The sequence below is a fragment of the Protopterus annectens genome, chromosome 8.part0 (genome assembly GCF_019279795.1).
Source record: "Protopterus annectens isolate FY-2018-M chromosome 8.part0, PAN1.0, whole genome shotgun sequence".
Lineage (NCBI taxonomy): Eukaryota > Metazoa > Chordata > Ceratodontiformes > Protopteridae > Protopterus > Protopterus annectens.
Genome location: NC_056741.1, coordinates 877,638,936 through 877,664,623, shown reverse-complemented (window position 1 = coordinate 877,664,623; position 25,688 = coordinate 877,638,936).

The following is a 25,688-nucleotide window of genomic DNA, read 5'->3' as shown; positions in this document are numbered from 1 at the left end:
TTGCCACAGTGCAGCCCTCTCCTGCTGGTTCTGGCTAGTGCGGGAAAAGAGTATTGCGAAATCCCCCACCAGGCTCTGGTGTATCTCCTCATCCTCCCCAGCGGAGTAGGTAGGGTTTCGCTGGTGAACCATAGCCCTGAAAAAGAAAAGAAAAATATGTCAGCAATATATGTCATCAAAATATGGCACACATAATACACATAATACTCGACTGTAGTGATATAACTTAACTCACATATATAGCATCTGTCTGTCTATTGGGGGATACACATGTAAATGACCAGATATCAGTGCTCAGCCGACAACTGTGCAACAGTACCTGGCACACTCCATATGACAGACTAGTATACTCCAGAAGTCAGCACACTGATTCAGGTCCAATGCACAACCTCACACTGGGGGTTTGTATCAAGGTACTGTATGGGGAACATTATCAACCCATGCACTGCATGCAATGCACGTTACATATTTCACTGGTAATGCACACTACTCTTACTTGCCATAACCCTACCTACACTGCAGACACAAACAAGGTAACACAGCGCAACATATGGCAATGTAGTATGTTTGGATCGCAATACCTCACACATCTGTCTCTGGCCTCACACCAAGGACACACACTACCATGACAGACAGACAGTCATGTGAGCAATCACACCATTACATAACATGCACCCAGTCACTGGCACACTCATTTCACCTCACATAGTTGGTTTGCAATGGGTTCGTGGGTGTGCATTGTGTCTTAGGTAGGTAGTATGCTATTGGCCCTGGGCCTACAGCAGCATACTGTTATGCTACCCTGCCCCTTGTGACACATGTGATGTGATCCTACCTGCTCCTGTCAAACAGTTACACAGGTTGACTCATATGACATATTACCTATCTGCATAACATTCAGCAGGGGTATGTCTGACATCTACTCATGGAATGGTACATATCAGTGGGATACACCCATGAAATTTTCGGATATTCTGCAGTTGTGACCGTGGGTTATTTTGAGCATATGTATTACTACACCATTTGTGACGTGCAAGTGGTGCATACTTTCAGTAATTCATAGTTACTATTGCATGTGTTGTAACACCTTTCTGCCTACTGTTAGTACATTTCACAGGGAGTCAGTGGGGCACAGTTAACATTTGTTTTCAAATCAGGGACATCCCTGTAACTCAGTCACAGTTGCTATGTCTGGGCTCTTAACTATTCAAATATGGCAGTGTTTATCCTGCTCTGAGTATGTGTGTGGCTTGCAAGGTGCTACTGTGACATTATTACCTACTAGCTACCAACTAGCATGGCTGTTTCTCTTCACACACTAATATTTTACAAATCCACTAGATTTGACAGTAAATATACATGACATGCTTTGTGTACTAGACTTCCTATATTCCCTTTACATTCATTCCTACTATTTCATGATATATTTCTTTCAGCACAATGTTCTTGTATAGCAGTCATGGCTTAGTGGTAAGCCATGCAGACTACTGTTTCCAAGGTCCTGGGTTCAGAACTGACAGTGGGATTTTATTTTGCTTCTGAGCAGACTACAGGCCTTGTCATTCAGAGTGACTAAGGCACTTTTAAGCAGTTGTAAGCGAGGTAGCGCTGGTTTGCACGGAGCTCACACATGCGCACTGGCGTTTAGCTTCGCGCACACACGCGTAGCTAAGCGCACACAAGCGCATACCCACTTACAACTGCTTAAAAGTGCTTACTCTTGCCCACACCCATGCTAATTTCTTTGAAAGAAATAAAAATGGGGAGACAGGAAAGTGGTGAAAAAGGGGTCACAAAGAGGGTAGGACAGTAGGGAAACAAGCTCAGGATTTGCAGCAAGGTTGTAGGAAAGGCCCATAGCTGCACATTTCTTTATCAGCAACAGCTGTGCATACATGTGTAATTTGGTGTGAAATTTGAAACCTTCCACCCCTGAGAGAGGGGTGAGGACAACAATATTTGTTGTACAGCCAGTTGTAATTGCTAGTTCACATGTCCAGCAGACATGTCTGCGAAATGGGCAGCTATGTATGGGGCGTAATTTTTTTGAGGGAACAGAGTGCCCTTTTTTTTGTTTTTCAGGTGAAAGTGGAATGTCAGGTACAGGAAGTAGGTATAGTTGGGGAGGTAGGTAGGGGAGGTTAACAGACAAGACAAACAAGATGCATACAGGGGTGGTGTATGACACATGTGGGGGGGGAAACACAATTGACGGGGATGGATGTTTGGATATCTTGAGCCCATGAGCCCACAGATGGCAACAGTGGAACTGAGATCCCCACCCATGGGCAGTTGCCACTGTGCCTTCACTGCCCAGGATGGGGCTGTGCTGGGGGCTGTGTAGGACGGTAAGCAGGCACGCCCGTGAGTTGTGCCACCCGTGCCTCAAGCTGGCGTAGGAGCTCAAGCACAGAATGCCTGATCTCCTTATGCACCACAGTCCGGACACTATGGAGGGTGAGTGGACGGTCTCCTCCGGCCACGCTTGCAGAGGGGGGACGAGCCCCATCCCTTGCAGCGCTTCCACCCGAAGGTGGCACAGGGCCACCGGAGGAGGGTCCGGCCTGGGCACTAGTGCCAGGTGCACTCGCCAGCTGAGGTGGGAGAGGTGGGTTCGCTGGAACTCGCCTTCCCTGTCGTCCTATGTTTTGCAATATTTTATGACAGTTTGGGTTAGTAACAAACAATACCATTCACAATTAGTTGTAACAGCATGCATTAGTATTTCCATTAACCAAACACCCATAAATTCAAGACATTGAACAGCAAGCATAACACATGCATAATTTGAACAACAGTACACAATCCAACAGCATGCAGGGTTGATTGATGGAAACAGGCCATCAGGTTTGGATGTATGAACAGAGCACATGCATCAACATACATGCAAATATGTATGAACCAACAGGACAAATGTCCAGGGGAATTAATTGTGAATACACATACCCATTTCATGTGGAATGGATTATTTGTGGTTATAGGGTAGGGTGAAGAAATATTTAATTAACAACTTCAAATACCTATACATATGCTGTACATTTCTACTAGCTGCAGATATACACACCCTACAGGTCTGACTACAGTTTCCTGTGTGTAAACTTAGGCATGTTGGTGTTGGGAATGTTACTGCTACATTAATATACATTGCATTTTTATTCATACACGCTCCGATCTGGCTCTGTTCAGCTACAGCATCCTGCTACATTTGATTTATATGGCTCTAGACAACTGTGGATGTTTGGTATTTCATACAACCATACTATGTGCATATTGCAAAGGTACAGCAACATATCCAAATTGTGGGACAGACATTCCAGCTTCAGTACTTTATTGCACACATTTCACTCTTTGGTTGTGCCTGTCACATTCATTTCATTCTGTACTGACTGCAGTATACTTTATTGAGGAGTTATTACAACTTTCTTGGTGGATTCATACCTCTTTCTCACACTCTCACTTGTTTTATTTTTACAATTCAGGATGATACTTAATTCTAGGCTTTATTGACATGTTTTACTTGGTTACAACAATCCTTTCCAACAGTCTCACTTGTGTCATGTTTCAGATTTTAAACGGGGATATATTTCACACATGTGTTGTACTCATCTTGTGTAGCTGTAATTTACAGCCTGCTACAGGTGGAACATCTTTATTTCAGACTTGTTTCATTTTTATTTTTGGATTACAGGCTGCATCACACTTATGTAATCACACAGTACTAGCAGAATCTCTCTTACACTGTTACTTGAACTTTTTATTAATAAGTGACTACACTGCACTCTTTTGCAAGCTGTCATACTTATATTTTTTAACAGTTACAGGGAGAGAATTACTAACCTGCCTGGTGGTGCAACCGCACAAACCTATTGGCATAGGCTCGACGTTTCGCAGAACGGACACCTGCAGCTGTAATATAAATGAAGTAATATTGGAATACACATCTCCATAATATCAGCTAGGTTAATTTCTTACATAAATAATTACATGTAACTTACTCAGTAGTGGGGCGTTGGGCATTTGCCAGGCCTCCTGGATCCAACGGTTCAGTTGGTCCTGCTTCCGTCTCTTCAGGTACACATGGTGGTGACGGACCTGTTCATCAGTACTTGATATTCCTGTGGCCCTGGTGAGATCATGTGCCAACCAGTCCCACGCCTCAGCCTTGTATGCTCCCCACAGGACCTGGCCCTGCATGAGTTGGGCCTCATGATCGTGGACGAGGAGCCAAACCATATATTTGGACTCCTCAACGCCCCACCTCTGTGCTCGGAAGCAACTACCCTCTTCTACACCTGCCATCCTGACTGCAAATGAGTTCCACAATCAGTTATGCTGTGTATTCCCGCCTATGGGGCTTATATATGCCGTTTTTCCCTCACTTATCTGTGATTGGCCATTTTGGAAATGTATCAGCTTCACAAAACCTGCTTTGTCATGCTTCTCTTTCCATTCATTCCTATATATATGCTAATACTGCATTTCTAAGAGCAACTGTCATGGCTTAGTGGTTCAGTACTTTGACTATGGTGCATGGTATCCTGAGTTCGAGCCTGGCCATTGCTTTTTTTATTTTATGACTGTCTACACAGGCTAGGAGGTGTGTCTGTGTAAAGGCAGTTTCGATACAGCTTGCTCAACGTTGCCCGCCGGTTAGCTTGTTGGCGGGTTACGCTAGTTTACGCGTCATTTGGCTGTCAGCATGCAAATTACGCTCAGCTCAGCTATGGGCACACAGTTTCAGCGTGTTAAAATGCTGATCATTCCCGGGCACTCATTTTACACCTGTTAAACCACTGCTCACCTACGGGCAGATATACTCAGCTTGTTAGAGCGTAGCTCAGCTATAGGCACTTCTGACATTTTTTTTGTTTTATTATCTCACATTTCTTCAAAATACATGGCCCATTTCATTACATTTTACATAAAATATAATTATATATATGTACATATATGTTTGGGAATTGTTTCATGCTTATTTCACTAGAATTAAAATTTATGTTGTTGGGGCTCGAACCGTGACTCCCTCCTCTTCAGCCGACGTCTCTACCGCTACGCTATTGCTTCTTGGCTTACTTTGCATATTTAGATCTTATATGCTTTTCCACTGACTGCTAACTGTGGCTAAGCGACGGGCACGCACGTGCAAACGAGCGCAATTACGGGCAAACATCTTTAAAACTTATAAAAAATATATATAACATGTTCATTTTTACATTTTATGTTTATAGTCAGTGGGGTCATGTGTTGTGTTGTGTTTGTTGACATTTACGCGGACTCTCTCGTGGGGGTTTACTTTTGGGAATGTGACTCTTCTGGGGGTGTGTCTGTTTGCAGGACTCACCCTGTGGACACACCCCCTACTTTCTTACACGGACCGTGTTAGCCTTGGATGTGAGTCAGCATGCCCTCATGAATATGCATGGCATGCTGACGTCACACCGTTTAACTGCGGCCTCCGTGTAAGACTTGTAACTCTTACACAGAGGCTTCGTGAATCCTGTCCACTATTTCTCTGGGGATGTGCAAACTGAGATTCACTGATCTTTCTGCATATATCTAGAGCAAATATATTTGTGCAGGCAGTTATAAGATGCTTCTGGATTATTTTTCCCTAGTTCAATATAGTGCCGTCTTCTAATTTCACTGTCTCATAAACTTTCTCAGCTTTCTGTGTTGGTTTTTTAACAGTCCAGAATTGCAGGGTATATTCTGCAGCACCTCTGAACTTAACAGTATTTTATCTTTAAAGCACAACTACATTCTTCTGAGGACATCCCTGGTTGTACAAAATCTTCTAATATAAAGCTGCGGAAGAATTACAGAAATGTGAAGCTGTATTTTCTAGTGGTGTATTTTAGGACAGGCTTTTCCATATATATTGATTATTTATTCTCCACCCCCTCCAAGGCTTTCTGTCTTTAGCCATGTAGACTTAAGCACTTGTCTGCCAAGAAATGCCTCTTGTTTATAATAGTAGAGAGCATTAGCTTGTCCCACTGGCTATAGCCCTAGTGGTTGTCCTACAGCTAGACAAGTACAAAGTGGATGAGTTCAAACCCATCAGTTTTACCCCCACCCCCATTATGCAACTCCGTAATTGCTGTTTTGCTTAGGAGGTCACTGCTGGGGTAGTTTGTGCGCTGGCACTCATCAGTTCTTTTGGGCTTTTCTTTATTCTCCATGGTTGTACATCTGTGGAGTTGATATAATATAAGTAAGTGGGTGTAAAGCATCCTGCATGAAAGTAAAGGGGGCATGCTGATTGATTTATTTCATTTGGTCAAACAAGGTGAGTTTTCCTGGTTCCAAAAAAAGACAACACCTCTAGGCTAGTTCTAGACTTAATATATCTAAACAAGTTCAGAAATGCAAAGACATTCAGAGCAGTGACTGTGAAGACGTTTATAGATTAGAACTGTGAGCCTTTACACGGCTCTACAGAGTATGGAAGAAGATGCCTGTATTCCCATTCATTTTCACAAGATACTTCATTATTTCCAGTTTTCATCTCGGCTGTTTGGGCTATCTATAAACCTCAAAGTATTTACCAAATACTTAACACTGGTCTTTATACATTTCAGAAAGCAAAATATAAGCATTTCCTCTATCTCAGTGATAAAATAAAGTAACTATTAACAATAAATAAATTAAATTAAAGACCATTGCATTGTTCCATTTTCTATGAATAACAGTAAATTTCAAGAATTCTCTTTTAATTACCTCAGCATCATTAACATTTGAAGGTACAGTCACAGATTTTCTGATAATGAAAGTCTCTAACTCAGTAAAAGTTCAGTCCTGTTGCAGTTCTCTCAACAGCAACCTTTCACATCAGTACATTTTATGACAGCACTGGGTTATGTCTTTTGAATCGTATTTGCATCTTGTAAGCATTTGGAACCAGTCTACAGATGTCCCAGATGTGACAATTCCTGGCACACAAGATAAGAAGAGGGAACTCCTCTGATAGGTAGACATAGGGAACATATCCATCAGAAACATTTAACAGGAGATTCGAAGTGGGGAATAGTATCCTGAGATGCAGTCCAGTCTATTACCTTCCAAAGGAGAAGAAAGCAGAATAAGGTGCTTTCTGTTTTCATTCTTTTTGACTGGGTTAAGTCTCGTTATGGCTACGGATTCTTTCAGGGAAGACCTGAGGTGGAATTCATACTGACTAGGGGAGATTTGGCAAGCACATCAGGTAAAATTCCCCTACTTTTTCATAAGTGCCATGGGATCTTCTGCTTCCATCTGAGCTAACATCAACACTGCCATTTGAAAGCCAGGCTTAATATCTCATTAAAAGGACAACGCACTCAGGAATGCAGCACCCCTTATGTTGCATTGTAGTCAGTACTAGAAAAAATTAATCTAAAGGCATGGTGTGGAAATAGAACCTACGGTCTTTTGATCTGCCAGCATCAAAGGTGAGTATGATACCTGTTGGGCCACAGACACCGTTGTCAAGTAGCATGGCAGCAGACATAGCAGTGGAAAGAACTATTTTTGAGCTCATTCGATTGTTTCCACTTAAAAAGTAGACTGCACTTCCAAACGTGTGATTTGTCTTTGTCAATGGCCAGCATATTAATGCATCTTGCTTTATGATCCTATGTACTGTATGTAGAAATCAATATGTATTACATCCATGCACCTGAACACACATGCTTCATTTATTAATTTTAACTTTTTGTATCTAAGTTGCTTTCCTTTATTGTTACCCTGTTCTTGTAATGTCTTTTATGTTATTGAGTTAATAATATTTCCATCCGCAAGTTCCATAGTTGAAGCATCTCGCGGCATACCGGACTCCAAATGGGTCTCAGTAGGGGCCTGTGAATCAGAAGTAGTGGGTATCAGGGGCTGCGAAAGCGCCTCACTGAGTACCGGCGAACTGGCAACTGGCTTAGGAGAAGTGTGGTCAGCAGTTTGGAACCTTGGTGGCCTGTCTCTGTCTTTATCTTTGCATTTTTTCGGAATCCCGGAAGTTGAATGGCTAACAGACGACATTTCTGGATAATTAAACCGAGAACCGAAATATTTAGAGGCGAAAATATACTGACTATGGATAGTACGCTTATTAAATAAAGCACAAAACCGACAGCAAGGTACATCGTGGTCAGGGCCTAGGCAAGAAATACAGTACTAATGAAAATCTTTATGAGGTATTTGCTTTCCACAAGTAATGCAATTATTAACTTTTACTGACATCGGTAAGGAGCAAGAAAAAGTTTCCCCAATGGGGTACTTAGCTTTAGTTGAAGACTTCTGTTCTGAATCTCGAAAATGAAAATTTCAGGATTCTGCCGACCGGCACTTGCGAACTGCTTCTGCTTCGGGCACTGCACGGCAAGAAAGACTGATGTAATGGCTTTGGCTGCATGTTTTATACCCCTGATGACCTGATGTCATGGAAGAAGGGACAGCAACCGACGCAGGACCCAATACTTTGTTAATCAGCTGACTGAGGGCTACCTGCAAGCAGATAAACCAAATGTAATGACTGCAACAGTGAATACACTCAGACATCTACATTTATGGTTAGTGTACACAACTGTACTTTTTTCATACATTACATACTTGCTGTTAAGCTGTGTGAGCTGGCATTTGTAAGTCATTATGATCTCATGTGCCAAATGCATTATGTAAGCACTTTAATGTGTTCTCCACTTGTTTCATTTGGTGGCATTTTCTTGTGAGTTTTAAGGTATCCTGTTGCCAGTTGTAGGTTTCCTGCCTGGCCTGCTATCAATTTAGGTTGCATCAACCATATGCGCTGTACACTGCCATGTGAACATTCTACTAAGCTAAGTTTAGTGCCCAAGTCCTAGGTGCTGGGATACCACTGTCACAGCCAGGGACACAGGCATCTTGCAGCTTGTACAGGCTGCTGCTTGCACTTGAGCTCAACTACATTTTTTGATGAGTGTAGCAGGTGCGCAGAAACAGTGCAGCTGCCACCTGAACAAAGTAGTCAAGCTCAACCAAGGTACGTGCTGCAGTGATAGGAAGGATGTGAAAGCATAGATTATGATTTCAGGCAGCGATCACCGGTAGAATTTAGGTTTAGGGAGAGGCATTTTAGAGTTAGGGAGTGTGAGGGGAGTTATTGAGCATTTGTGAACTTTGGTTTATGAAGTGGGAGGGGACTTTTAGGGCTAGGGATTGGGGGAGTTTTTAGGGTTAGAGAGCAGGAGGTGGATTTAGGTTTAGGGATGGGGGAGTGAAGTTTTAGGTTTATGAAGTGACTGGGGACTTTAGGATTGGAGAGCAGGAGGGGAGTGATATAGCTAGTGTTAAGGACTGGGTGGTAGTGTTATGGTTAGAGTTAAGGTTCTGGTAGGGCAGTGCAGTTCAGTGGGGTCAATTGGTGGGAGGGCTTGGTCATTAACTAGGCTAGTAGGAGTTAGGCAACTTTTCATTTAGAGCAAGTGGCAGGGAGCAAGTGTGTTGTGAGTTACTAGCATGCAACTACTTATAGTTTACCTAATTATTTATTTACTCAATCTCTTAAAGTGGCGAGACATCCTTTTCTTCACAGTTCAGCTCACACTGTCATATAATTTAGGCTCAGTACATTACTTTGTGTTCCCTACCAAATCTTCTGTTATCAATTTAAAATTAAATAAAATGTAACAATATCTTTTGAAGCCTATGTGTTTTTACTTAGCTTATAGTTTTCTTTGCTTCCAAGGTGTTAAAGGGATGTGATGGGAGCAGTGCCTTTAAAGTCAAACCTAAGTTTGGCACAAAAGTATAAAGCTATGACTATGGCCCAGATGATCTTGTTTCAAATAAAGGACCGAGGCACTGGACTTTCCTGCTTAAGAGAGGTGGAAGAGAGTGGCTATTGCCAGTTTTCTCATCCAAATGGGAGGGAATTACCTCTGAGTCCTCCTACAGGAGCATTCGCTAGGGGAAATGCCCCAAAGCTCCATTCTACATGCATAAGAGTTAATGAATGTGAATCTTCCAAAGAAAACACTCACTCCAGCAGAGCATTACTGGTGTGCAAAAGTGCATTTTTATTCAGGGCTAAGCACGTCAGGCATTGCACAATGCTTGTTGGCTGATGGAGAGGATTGTTGGCTTAATGTACAAAATATTTCAGTTGTTGACACATTGAGACTACCCTTTCCTCCTTGCTGTTCTGATGGAATGTGGGGTCTCTGTTTCTGGGCTCCTTGCTTTCTGGGGAAATCCCAGTCTGAAGGTGAAAGCAGTACTTGTGAGTGATAGGGCAGGGGGCATCACAGGGCATTTATTTATTTAACATTTGTTTACCAGGAAAGTCCGATTGGGACAGAACCCATTTTCAGTGGAGGGCTGGGGAGAAATGCTCCAGACGCATGTCTTTGGAATGTGGAAGGAAACTGGAGCACCCGGAGGAAACCCATGTGAACGCAGACTCCCACAGAAGACACCCCAGCTGAGAATCAAAACAGAGAACCTCTTGCTGTGAGGTGACAATGCTAACCACTATGCCACCTTGGAAGCAAAGAAAACTATAAGAATATCTGATGGATACTGAGGACAAAAACCAAGAGTAACAAAAAAGGCTTAGGGGTGGGGAGCATGAGTGGAGTTTAGGATTAGGGAACAGTCATGGAATTTGGGTTTATGGAGCGGGAGGGTAAGGGAGTTTTGGAGTTAGGGAGCAATGAAGAAATTTAGTGTTAGGGAGTAAATGGGGAAATTAGGTTTAGAGATTGGGAAGGCAGTTTTATGGTTAGGGAATAATCAGGGAATTTATGTTAAAGGTACAAGAGGAGAGTTTTAGGGTTGAGGAGCGATTAGGGAATGTAGGGACGTAAACCATCTAGTTTAACTTGATACAGTGTGGCCTCATAGCAGGAAGCAGTAGGGTAATTGATATTTACATATGTTATCAGCACACAAGGATTTAACAGTAAGAAGCAGTACAGTATATGCTATGGGACTGTGTCTACAGGAATGTCCTTAAGTCACTACAACATAGGTGAAACTCCATTAAAACAAAGCATAAGCTGCCTTGTATAGACACCCAGCCTTCAACTAAAAACAAAAATAAAAACACCATCACAGTTTCCATCATTAATATTTAGGATACAAGTTCTTCATTTAGTATGATGCATTGCAAATACCCATATTCGATTGCTGTTATCCTTCAGAATGAAGTTTTGACCTACTAAGAGGAAGGCTGAAAAGTTAAATGCTATGGTAAATAGCATGATTATGTCTACTTGTGCCTCCATTACACAGACCTGACCCTTCAACAAGCTGACTGGCCTCACCCCATAGAAGCACCTGAGGTCCAGCATTAGATATGCATCTTTGCACAGGGACCTAAATGGAAAGATACCATGTCACAGGGATATTTTTGTTTTATATGTATATTATGAATGCATCTTAATGGTCATGGCCCATGAACTGTCAGGACATATACTACACAGGCTGCACATTGGTCAGTGAATCAGTCAGTGTGCTGTGGAAAGATGATCATTAGGCACATCTCTTAAGTGAATCAGTTAGTGTACTGTGGAAAAATGATCATTAGGCACATCTCTTAAGTGTAACCATTTTGCAACAACTTCACTTCCACTAATGTTTCCCCTCACAAAAAATTATAGATTTATTTATTTATTTTATTTTATTCAGCATTTGTTTACTGGGAAAGTCTGACTTGGAACGAGCCAATTTTCAGAGGAGGCCCGAGAAGAAACGTTTCAGACGCATGTCTTTGTAGATAGATAAACAAATAAATAAATAATGCACATTCATACAGAGTTCAGCATGTGACATTATTTTGATTCTATAAACTTAGCAGGAAAACCCACCCTACAGCAGAATGATAACAATGGCATATAAAGTCTGAGTTTGACTGCATAACATCTGGCCTGTACACAAGTATTGTGACCTTACCTACAACCACAACCACGGGATATAAATGTACCAACATATGTGTTTCATGATGGTCATTTCCAGACAACTTCGTAATGCAATTAGTACAGTTCTGTAATTTTGCAACAGTGTCAGAAGTGTGAACAATACATACTAAGTAGCCCCATCATGTACCTCTTCACACATTGTTAGTATAACAGAAACACCCCATAACAAATGATAAAATGGTTACATATCCATTTCCCTGACACCCACATTACTGCAATAAGCAACAAGAAAATAAGCTCATAGGATATGCATCCAAACGTGTAATGCTTACAAAAAGGCATGCTTGTGTGCTTCATAGGATATGCATCCAAACGTGTAATGCTTACAAAAAGGCATGCTTGTGTGTTTCATAGGATATACATCCAAACGTGTAATGCTTACAAAAAGGCATGCTTGTGTGCTTCATAGGATATGCATCCAAACGTGTAATGCTTACAAAAAGGCATGCTTGTGTGCTTCATAGGATATGCATCCAAACGTGTAATGCTTACAAAAAGGCATGCTTGTGTGCTTCATAGGATATGCATCCAAACGTGTAATGCTTACAAAAAGGCATGCCTGTGTGCTTCATAGGATATGCATTCAAACGTGTAGTGCTTACAAAAAGGCATGCTTGTGTGCTCTTTGACCTGCTTTCCCCATTCCTGGAGCTACTGATGTCTCTTTCTGTACAGGTCATCATGCCATTTCTGCATCTGTATATCCTGCATGCCACCAAAACTCTGTGGCAACATCACTGTAGGTGTATGTCCTTCAAATCATTCTCCTATGGGTATGAAATACATGGTCTTTGAGCTGCCTAAGAATGTGGAGTATTGTCAGGATTTCACATATTGTCCAGAAAGGGACAAAAGTTCTGAACACTTAGGACTACCTCTGGCAGATTTCAAAGCCAACAAAGTGAATGCAGAAGTTTTAAAATAAAATGGCATTGCTGCAAGTATTCCTATTTATTGATGTACACTCAGTGTTCTGAAACTTATGAATGTGACTGTGTCACTGCAATGTACAGTAAGTCTTTCCCAGTCCTACCCTGTACATCCAGTGAACTTTAGCACCATTGGAAAAGACTGCTCATACATGTCAAGCAGAGTGCCTCCTTGGCCCTCTTCAAAAGGAACCTTGACGAGTGGATGGGAGATAGGAAATTCACCCCGGGGATCACGTCAGTTGCCCTGCTAAACAGGGGTCCAGGGATGTAAATATTGTGGGAAGAAATATCCAGGGAATTGTTATGGCTAGTCTTGTATAGGCCCTAGGGCTGAGAGCCTAATGCCAGCCTATGAACCTATAATTAATTTACTGTCACAGTTGTTTACTGCCCAGCTTTTTACATTATGCTGTTCCCATTTAATGAGATTCCTGAAGATTCATTGCCGAATAAGGCCATTATTTATGTGTAGCATTCTGCCTCATTCCTTTGCATTACAACACATATTTCATAGCATAGCATTGATTTCTTCTGTGACAAGCTGATTATACACCTGGGATTAAAAAACAGCTAAAATAAGACTGCCCCACTTTAATAGCTTAATTAATTTCACTACTCAACATACCTTGGTGGTCATTTACAGTACTTACATCATATTTATGTATGTATGTATCTGTCTGTCTGTCTATTGTTGACTGAATTAGTCACACTAGGCCAGCAGCCTCTTTTCAGGGAGACCTAAGATGGTATTCATAGTGACTAGGGGAACTCTCACTAGGATACCAAGGAAATCTCCTACTCTGTTTGACAAATGCCATGGAGTCTTTTGCATCCATTTGAGATACTGCCAACTGTGGCAGAAAGGGCCTCAGTTTAATATCTCATGCAAAGAGCAATACACTCAGGTATGCAATACCCATCTTATGCTCCAATTCAGTGTCAATACTGGGAAATGAATCCAAGCACCTGATATGGGAATAGAACCTGTATTCTTCTGATCTTCCAGCACCAAAGGCAGGTGTGCTACCTACTGAGCCACTGCTGCTATTCTTATGGTACCTAAGAGCATGACATTTTACGTTGGGTCTTGGTAGACAGCATTTGTAGCATGATAGGTAGTGGGAGGATGTTGTCGAAAGGGTAAACGTGAGTGAGGAAGATAGACACTCCAGTAATGCTTCCACAGTAGTATAGCCATGCATGACCCTAATTAGAAGCTAGCAAGTGTACCACTGATGGGGCTACCACCTGCACATTTTCCTGGTGCCACTTAGCCATGAACATGACTGTATGATCCCAGATGATGAAATAGAGGTTAGGATTCCTAATTAATCTATATTCAGTGCAAAACAGTACGTTTAGCTTGTGATATGTTTACTGTACTGCTAATATTCAGAGGGATGCCACATACCTGTCATAGGATAATGAGTAAGCACGCACGGTTCTTCTGTTATTGGCAGAAATAATAATTGTCAGCACATCCTGGTAAATCCCAGCATGCCCTGACAACAGCATATAGATAGTAGCCTATGAGTGTATTAAGGAGGACATACAGCATTTTCTGCACAGAACACATTATTTCTCTTCAGAGTTGCCTTTAGCAATCGTTTCCCAGCTCATCGACAGGTTGCATGCAGAGACATTGCTGTGACAGCACATACCTACATGTGCCATGCCCATTCATTCCAGATCATATCTGCTACTTTATTTATTTTTATTTATTTTACATTTGTTGACCGGGTTAGTCCGACTGAGCTAGTAGCTCATTTTCAGCGGAGACAGAGGAAGGAAACTATATTTTACTGAGGTAAGTTTTAAATTCTCCTGCTGCAATTCTCTTTTGGGAAATACTCATTGAAGCATGTAGGCAGGCTTACACAGTGTACTCAGTTGTGTACAAGTTTTGAGCATCTCACACATGCAAAATTCTTCACTGAGCCCAGAACATATGGAAGAATATAAACAAATGGCTATAGCACAGCTATGTATATAACATGCTTACACACAGAAGTGCATTTCCAAAACAGCAATTTTTTTTTTATTTAATTATTGTAGTAAGCACACCTGAAGATGAGGTGTACATGTATAAAATGTACTGGGACAACACTTAAGGAAATGTATGCACTGTAAAATGTTAGGGAAGTTGTTGAAGGGGCAACAGCACATCTGAATACAGACAATATATATCTACATGCACCCTCATAACCAACCCGGGGTACGGTATAGTGGACACCAGAGCTTATTTTCCACATTATTTTACTCCATGCCAGCAGACTATTTTCTAGTTATTACATTCCAATCCAGTGTACACTTTCAGAGCTGCATCCTAGAAGTAACAACAAAGAACACCTCCAGTTTCTTAGTCCAGAACAAGCCATATTGTATATCTTCTACAGTGATTCTTTAATTACTGTGCTACACCTTTGTACATCAGTACTGTGTCTGTCTCTAGAGTTCCACATTTTAAGGGTCTATATTACCTTTTCGAAAGGGCTATTCATCAAATGCCCTTTCATTGACTCATATCCACCGAAATACCAAAAGTCCAAACTGCTACATAAGCAAATTTTTTCCCAGGGGAAAAAATCGCTTGACCATTGTCAGGAATTTGCCCTTTCCTCCACTGTAGTGCAATCTCGGAGTTGGTATATTTAGATAGGAGGGGTGTGGGGGGGGGGGGCAAAGCCCCCCACTTTAGAGTGTCTGATGGTTTGTTTTGTTTACTGTTGGCCCAGTGTTTTTTTTTTCCCTGGAAAAAAATTGCTTTTGTGGCCATTCAAAGTTTTGGTATTTCTGTGGATATGTGTGGGTGTTCGATGAACAACCCTGTCGACATTGTAATATAGATCCCATTTTAGAGGCATAGGTGGAGTAGAGTGTATTGCCTGCTGTATTTAGAAATTTGTTAATAGTAAGCAGGGATTTGTCTTGGGAGTGTAGATTTCTAAGGATGTGAAGCTCTCATATAGTACACTGGAGAAACAGGCAATGAAGTTCTTCTTTGGGCAGTTCCTGTTCATTTTAACTCATTGTTCCATTCAGTATTCATAATGTGCATACCTCTGATTTCAAAGCCTGAGTAATATTAACGTCTATAACCTTACAATGGAAGCTGTTCAGTTAATCTACCCACATCCCTGGCCATTGCATGACTACTGGGTATTAGCTGCATCCTGCCCTCTGTAGGGGAGGTTGACTTCATTCTCACTGTCAGACATTTTTCCCTTCTTTTGACAGATTACCCAGACAAGTGATGAAGTAGAGGAAAGGCTTTTTGCTTCAGTTTTCTCTCTCTCACATAAACTGCTTTTGACTTTGTCTTGTTTCTGTTTACATCTGTCCAACCATTCACTCCATTTGCTGGAATTTGCCTGCGACTTTTGGGGATTTTGACACTTTTCTTTGTATGGTACAACCATATGGAAGCGTTTCAAGTTATTTCTTCTGAATATCCTATTAAGTTAAGCATGCTAGGAATCCAGCAAATGGTATGTGAGCAGCTCAAGATATGCACATTCCTTCTAATATCACTTCTCCCTTGGATCTGCTCTGTAAAATGCAGAACTTTTTATCATATTCAGGAAGTGAAACCTGCACACAGCCACCATACACTTTAATCACCCTTCTGTTACTTCAGTGGTAATGTTAGAGCAGCAGAACATGGAGCTGATTTGCCATACACACTGAGATAATTTGCTGGAGTGTGAGATCCTATTAGTGGTATGGCCAGTATTGTGTTACCATGCCAACTGTCTAGCAGCGAGAGACAGAGCAACAGTTTGTTAAACCGCTATTGTCTCTCAATCACTCTAGCCAATTTTTTGTTATTCTTTTGGTGTTTCATCTAACCATGTGGAGCTGGATTACAACCAGTGTGGAAAGAAACTGAGACAAAAAGACAGATAGAGAAAGTGTTCCATTAGCAAAAACATACTTTTTGAACAACATTATATGCATATTTCAGTAAACCAATCGCAAAATGCACATGGAAGCATATTATTACAAATTAAATTCTTTGTTTAAAATAAGCTTTTAAAAATTAATGTTTCCAATTCTTCACTGTTTCAAATTAAGATACAATATTATATGTTTACTACACTACAGACATGAATAAAGAAAACATAAACTGCAGTGACCTTAGCTTTAGCTACAGTTCAGTGTAATTTTTTTTGAGTTGGAGATACAACTGAAATGCTCATACACATACATACATGAATGCAGACACATACGTACAAACGCTTACACACACACACGTATATCTTGTAAATAAATACACACAGACACATGCATGTATGCACAGTACACACACATACAAAACACATCGAGCTTTGACAGGCAGAATGGCAATTATTTGGAGTATATTTAAATTTCCTTGTGGTTGGGGGAGTGCAGTGTCAGGTCTTCGTGGAAGGGAAGCTTTCCCAGAGATAAGAAAATCCAATTTTACTTGCTTTCTTTGCATTACTTCTAACTGCATAATTGCTGATGCCTTCTGATAAGTGTCCTTTACATAGCAGAGTTAATAGTGACTATGTATAATTGCAGTGGGCTTAAATTCAGTTTGTCTCACTTTTAGATCCAGTCTGTGAGAGATGAAATATGGAACTGCAAACAAGAAATCCTAAATAAGATGTGGTCCATCATCTTGAAGGAAGAGGGAGCGGGGGTTCACAGATCTGTTGCATCGAAGATGTGTAAGAAACATGGCTGTGAAATCTATCAAATATCATACAGTGAGCCTCATTACTGCTTGGAACCAAACTGAGCAAAGTGCTTCAGATTAGCCAATAATTTATATAGATCACTATCTTTAACAAAATATAGCTGTTTATATTCTTCTTCTTCTACTTTGATATTCAGAGACTGATTAATGTCGAGAACTACTGTTTGAAAACATTAAGATGCATAGCTTTTAATGATAATATTTTTATTGCATGACTGCTGACGTTAAACAAGTACAGCACCTTAACTAATGACATGTAAATAACATTGTTTTAAACTCGGACTGCAAGTAGAGATGAATGCCTAATGATAGCTGGTAGAGTTAAGTTTACAAATTAGTCAAGTCATTAGAGATAGTGCTGCACCCACATAATAGTAGTTCATCTCACAGGTACTTGTCTTATAAAGCAGGCGTACACATGACAAATTATTTAAAATGAAAAAAAAAAGGCTTACAGTTTATAAATTATACCTTCAGCTGGTAACATTGATTCAGGTATGCTAGCTACATTAGAAAATGTTATCTATATAATATTAATAGTGAAAGCCCCAGCTATTGTGTGAGGAGTGATTTTACCTTAGAACTATAAAACACAATGCTAGTAAAAGACTGGATATTGGAATGTTGCCATGGTCCAGCATTCACTACATGCTTACTTTATCTGTAGTCCCTCTTCAGTGTATAGTTGGCCTTGTAAGGCATGTGGTCCTGATCAAGGTTCGCACAGTACCCATGTATCATTAGCTATCTCTGCTTTAATTAAATGTTCTCAAATGTCCTAAGTGTCTCTAAAAACCTGTTCCTGTGGACAAATCATTGATACTCTGTTGAAGAACATTTAGATTTTTGTGTGTTTACTTGCAGAAAGGAGCAGGTAAAACTTGGCTCATTTCCAGAAATATGTCCAATCACCTTGTTAGAATGTATTGAGAAGTCTCAAGTTCTGCTTCACATTCATTTATTAACACTTTTTTGACTGAATATGTCCTACTAAGCCAATGTCCTCTTTTAAGAGGATTATGAAGGTGATATTCATACTGATGAAGGTTTGATTTGATGTGGAATGAAAGCGCTCGGTTCAAGTGTCGTTAGAATTTTGCTCTGGTTTTATTTTGAGCAGGTTTGTGTTTATTAATTTCTTTCTGCTGTACTGAGTTTTTTTGGTTTGATATTCACATTGAACAGGAGAAATTTGGCCATGGCATTGGGGAACTTACCCTACTCTTTTCAATACGTGCTGTGGGGTCTTTTACATCCACTAGCTATCACCAGCTCAGGCAGATGGGACCTAGTTTTAACTTCTCATCTGAAGGTCTGTATACCCCTTTATACTGAACTGCAATATCAGTACTGGAAAATGAATCTAACTACCTGATATAGGAGTAGAACCCACAGCCTTCTAATCCTCTAGCACCAATGGCAAGTGTGCTACCTGTTGAGCTACTGAGACTCAACTTGTCAGAGGCTACAAAGTAACACCGTGATGTCTCACCTTATTCTATTAATGGATTCTGACTTATGAAATGTCTTTTCACTCACCAGAAACTTTTAATCTTCCACTTCTGACTTGGTGTAAAGTGTGATGTTCATCGTGTTTCACTGTTGCAGTCATTACACTTGGGTTATCCACCGGCAGGCTACCCACAGTCGGCCTGAGTTCCAAAGTCTTGGTCCGGCGTCAGTTGCTGTCACCTCTTCCCTGATGTCAGGGGTATAAAATATGCAACCAACGCCATTTTCTTCAGTCTTTCTTGCCACGCGGTGCCCGAAGCAAATGCAGTTCACAAGTACCGGTCGTCCGACTCCTGAGATTTTCGAAATTGAGTTTTAGAACCGAAGTCTTCAATAAAGCTAAGTACCCTGTTGGGGAAACTTTTTCTTGCTCCAGACCGATGTCAGTATTAGTTAATAATTGTATCTCTTGTGGGAAGCAAATACCTCATAAGGACTTTCACTCTTACTGTATTCCTTGCCTAGGCCCTGACCACGACGTTACCAGTTGTCGGTTTTGAGCTAGATTCAATAAAAGCACTATTAAACGTTGGTTTGATTTTGCTTTACATTATTTTTGCCGAAGGTTTAATTACATAATGCCGTCGGAACAACCGATGACTGGAATTTATAAAAAACGCAAAGACAAAGAAAAGGACAGGCATCCGAGGTCCAAAACTGATGACGAAGCCTCTTCTAGGCCAGTCGCCGGTAAGCCAGTTCTCAGTGAGGCACTTTTGCAGCCCCTGACACCTGCTACCTCAGAGCCACAGGCCGTATCCGGCAGCCATGTGGAGACACAGAGGCATGTGGAAACTCAAGGTATTGGGCCTACGGAAACTATCCCCTCAGATGGGTCCGGAGCCGCTGAGCAGACATCAGCTTCTGAGGGTGTTTTCAGACCTTCACAGCTTACAATTAAGCCCACTACAGCAGCCAAGGCAAAGTCAAAAACACCATTAAAGACAAGGAAACAAGTACAGCATTCTACTGAACAGTCATCAATGCCAAAGAAATAGATGCTTAAAATGGCCGAAGACCTAATTACTTTAATCAGGGGTTCCCATCCCCCTCCTGACAAAAGACCTAGGCAAGACACTGACTATGATTCCTCTGACCAGGTTTTTATTTCCTCTGATTCCTCTTCTGATCAGGGATATTCTCTCCCTCCCTATGAGGACTCTGATGCAGTAGAGTTTATACCTTCTGCCTCTCCGCCTGAGGATTATTCTTTTGGGGAAACCCTGCACACCATGAGGGATTATTTCTATTGGGAGAGCTAGGATTATTCAGAATCCAAGAAAAGGCTCAAAGACTTTCTTTTATTGCCCCAGCACAGGCCCCTGGCTATTCCCCCGTGCTTGATATTGTTGATGATGTTTTCTCTGAATTCAGTTTGACTCCTGATTCTTTACCCCCTGCACCAGTCAAGCCAGACAGGTACTACAGGGTCCCTGACTCTCATAAATTTCTGTACAAAAACCCTGCTGCAGATCCAGAAACAATTTCTCAGGGTCCTAAAGGGGTTAAGGCTTCCACTGCTAAAAATCTTGTTCTCTCGGATAGGGATTCCAGAGCTCTGGACAGATGGGGAAAAAAAGTTTACACTTCTGCTACTTTAGCTGTAAGGGCTTTAAATTGCCAGTTTCACATGCTTAAATATCAACAGTACCTCATGTCATTGTTAAAGCAGAAAATGGTTTCAATCTCAGAAAGTCCTGACAGTAAGAAAATGCAGGATTTATTGCATGCAGCTGAACAAGTGGGAAAGCATACTTTACAATGTGGTTTTGATTCATTAGCGGCTTCTTGTAGAGCGGCAGTTACAGGCTCTGTTCTTCAAAGGCATGCTTGGTTGAAAGAACAAAGTTTACCTGACCATGTTAAAGTAAAATTATTGGATGCTCCACTACAGCATGATACTTTGTTTGGTGTTAAGGCAGAAGAGGTGTTAAAGAAAATGGAGGATAAAGCAAAATCAATGCAGATAGTAAAGGATTTCTTACAGGTTCAATCACGTAGGTTTAGCAGAAACTGGCCTTCAAAAAATTGGTCCTTTCTGGTGTCAGACAGGCCACAAAGAGGCAGATACAGACACCCAAGAGGCAGATCTCAGCCCCAAGGCTCCTACAGACCTAAACAATGAGGTGCTTCAGCCCCCAAAGGAGGGGAGACAAATCACAGCCTTATAGGAAACAGTCCCAATGACTTCCCTCTACAGATGCCAAGCACTTACCTTTTGGCAGCACCCCTAGGGGGAAAGCTAGCACATTTCTCAAACAATTGGCACATAATCACCCAGGACAAATGGGTACTGAATATTGTTTCTCAGGGTTACAGGTTCCACTTTCACACACTTCCAAAATCAAAAGGTATGCCGGACCTGCCACAAAACCAATGGGCAGAGCCGCAAAAACAAATTGCTGCTCTCATGGACATGGGAGCTATTCAAAGAGTACCACAGCAAGAACAGAGGCAAGGATTTTACTCAAGACTTTTCTTAGTACCCAGAAAGGACAAAGCCTGGAGACCAATACTGGACCTGTCAATCCTAAATACTTTCCTGGATGTTCCAAAATTCAAAATGTTAACACTACAGCAGCTTCTACCCATGCTGGGCAAGAAGGCTTGGCTAGTTATTCTTCACTCCAAACCACAAAAATGAAAGTCCACAAATGACTGACCAAGAAACAACAAGAAACAGAAATCCTCTGGAACGACCCTGATACTCCGGAGCTGAATGAACCAACACAAATGAAACAACTGTTTTACCTAGGTTTCGTCTTTATTTTTACAGACTTCTTCAGAAAATAACACATTCCTCACCACTCCAGTAATATATACTCATAATGTCCCACACCACCACTTTCATTAACCAATTAAATAGTTAAGCAATTAATTGATCAGCCAAAACCATACACACCTTAAAATTACATAAATGCACACTCTAAACCAACCAGTCTTTCACTCTAACAATAGTTACATTACATTCATATAAAAACATTAATAATTCTATTAACTACTTGAATGTGTACCATTTCTAAAACAATGTAATATAAATGCATTCAATGTACACTGATATACACACACATTAATTCTCTAAAATGCTGTACCATGTACACTCTCCCATCTCATTACAGCAACATTAACCTATCCTAAACATATAAAATTAAATAAATTACTACATTACACCCACTTGAACCTTAACGTATTTCAACCCAAAATGTGTTTTAATTTCAATATGAGCAGCATACTTATGTTATCATTAATCCCCAGAATTACTGTAGCATTCAATCTTAACTGCCATCTCATTTCACAAACATCAAGATGCACATCCAAGACAGCACCCTGACTATGCCTTTTTATTTGTTGTATTATACAAAACTTAAATTGGTGCTCTGGGTATTGCTCAATGTGTCTAACTAAGGCATTAGTATTTTTCATATGCCTGATATCAAGCATATGCTCACTAACTCTTTCCCTAAAGGTTCTACAAGTTTTCCCTATATAGAAGGCCAAACAGCCTTCACATTTGGCCATATAAACAACATTTTTGGTATAACAATCAAAATGCCCATGTATACCAATCGACTCTCCTACAACATTTATTTTTTCACTTGTGACCAAAATATATCTACATATACTACATCTACCACATCTAAAATTTCCTTTAGTCTGGTGAGAACTACCAGTCCCATTAATAACCTTAGCATCTGATTCCAATAACTGTTTAAAAGACCTTCCTTTCCTATATAAATTTTTTTGGGGGGGGTTATTCATTTTTCTCCATACGTTGCTATCCATTCTCAACAGTTTCCAATTGTTGTTAATAATATTAAATATATACTCAGCATCGTAGTTATAGGTTGTTATAAATACAATAACTCTCCCATATCTGCAGTAACACTTGTTTCATTTGTCAATTCATCTGCAAAACACATATCCCACTGATTGTCACCATTACTATTCATAACCAAAATTGCTCTATAGACCTCATTAACCCTCTTATATTTAGCTTCCTCCATAATGGAATCACACAATGCTACAGGGTATCCACGGTTAATGAACATACCCCTAATAAGTTCTATTTCTTTAAGGAAATCTTCGTATTCACTTACCATTCCGGCTGCTCTAACCATTTGGCCTTTAACTATCACCCTTTTCTGATGGTTAGGGTGCCAGCTGTCTGATCTACCTTCAATTTTACATCTAAATATGATATTTCATTATTACTATATTCATGGGTAAATCTAAAAAATGGCACTGTACAATTAATGTAATCTATAAAGGCCTTCATAATTACAATCGGTCCATCCCATACGACAAATATATCGTCCACAAAACGGGTGTATTGTTGTATATACTTCATATATTCACTTGCAAATACATATTCTTGTTCCCAATAGGACATAATGTAATTTGCATAAATTGGAGCACAAGCAGCTCCCATTGCTACTCCAGTTCTTTGCTTGTAATAATAACCTTCAAAGAATATATAATTATTGTTCAACACAACATCCATTAAGGCCACAAACACATTAATACGATCCTGTTCGTATACACCCGTTTTAATTAATTGTTGCTCCAACCATTCCAATCCTATTCCATTGGGAATGACCGAAAACAAATTACATACATCAATTGCTAATAATATTGTATGGTCACTAATTTTAACTGCCTTTAATTTATTTAAAAAATCCCCTGAATCCTTGGTTATATATCCAAATTCTTTTAAACGTTTTTGCAAATGAAAGTCCAAAAACTTACTTATGAAACATGTTTTGCCCCTCTTCCCATCAACTATCGGCCTGAACTGAATATTGCTCAAGCCTTTATCCAATTTCGGTATACCAAAAATGTTGCTGACCATGGGAAATTTATTTGTCAAATAATAATGTTCAGTTTCATCATTTGCCCCTGCATCAATAAATCATCAACCAATAAATCTATCTTTAAATAAATTATGTTTACTTGATTTATATGTATCAGTTATTTATATGTGATTCATATGTATCAGTAGTTAACATAGTTAACATATAATCTGTGTAATCATTTTTATCCATTATCACTATGCCATTCCTTTGTCAGGCTTCATAAACCTAACAGTTTTGTCAGTTGTCAAATCTTTTAATAACTTTTCCTCATTTCTATCCCAGTTATTAATGTTGTTGAAAACCTTCTCTTTTCCAATAGTTCCACTCACCCTCATGTATTCCCTTATATCCAACTCACACATTTTTTCATATAAATTTACCATTCCATTTGGTGGCGGATTAAATTTACTTGGTTTCCTTAAACCAACACTTTCTTGCTGGTGATAATTGTCAAAAAACATCCTAATATTCATTTTTCTTGTTAACATTTTTAAATCTATTAAAGCCTCAGTCAAACCTCCTCTTCTTAAGGGTATAAAAGAAAAACCTTTTGATAACAATTCAGCATGCTCCCTCCTTATTACCTTACTTGAATAATTGTACAACTTGTAATCACCTTGAGCATTTAAAATAATGGCTGGACTAGTCAAACCAACAGCATTTCCCTCCCCCTGCATAATGTCAATAATGTTCAACATTTCACCTATTGCAACATTACATACAGATATAGACATTTCAACATCACTTTCATGCACATTACTATTACTTTTGTCCATAAAGTCCGTACACCCTGGTTTTTGCCTCGTCATTAAATCTTCTTCACTCTCCCCCATTTCAATATATTTACAGGGCTGCTCAAAACAATCCAAAATGTCACAAACAGAACATACCCCTCTACTCGGATACTCAAGCTCTGAATAAACACTTACTTCTAATAATGGATCATTAGAGCAGTCTAACTCCATCAGCCCTGTCGCAGTTTGCGATGCTTCTGTGCGTAGCTCCATTTCTTCAGTCTCGCTCCCTGCCTGTAATACTCGTTGCTCCTATCCGCCGTTTGCTGTTGCCGTCCCTGTTGGCAGTTTCTCAACCTCTCCGACTGCCGGAGACCTCCATCTAAATGGAATTTACCCTGCTCGCCTTTCCTATTATAGACGCCCTGTCGCCTCATTATTTCCTGTCCCGCCTCCGGTTCATCATTGGCTATTACACCTCCGTGTCCATGGTTACCTGCAGATAATGGATATACCTTATTGTTTTTATATTCATTCGAATCTCTATTTATCTTATTGAGGTTTCTTTGATATATATTGGCACAACTAGATTCAACAGATGCCAATATATTGTTGTAATTAGTCAGGTAATGCTCAAATAAGTCCGCCAATATACCCTCATTTTCCTCCACTAATTCCAAAGTGTGGCAGGCAATGAGCAAGTCATTATGCTTGGTCATTATTTTCATAAGCTCTATTCCAGTTCGATCAAACAATTGGTGCACTTCCTCAAGCATTTCTACTTTATTGTCAGTACCATTAGGGGTATCTCCAAAGCCGCAATCCTTGTGGCACCAACCCCAATTCAATGTTCCTTTGCAAATAGCTGTTTTCAATTTGCAAGTTTTTCATGTTAAACAGTTTTTTATCAAAGTCCTTCAATCGGCTAACCAAAGTTTGGTTAACTTTCCTAGCCGTATCTCTATTTACACCTTCCAACTGGAAATTGCATTTTACTACCAGTT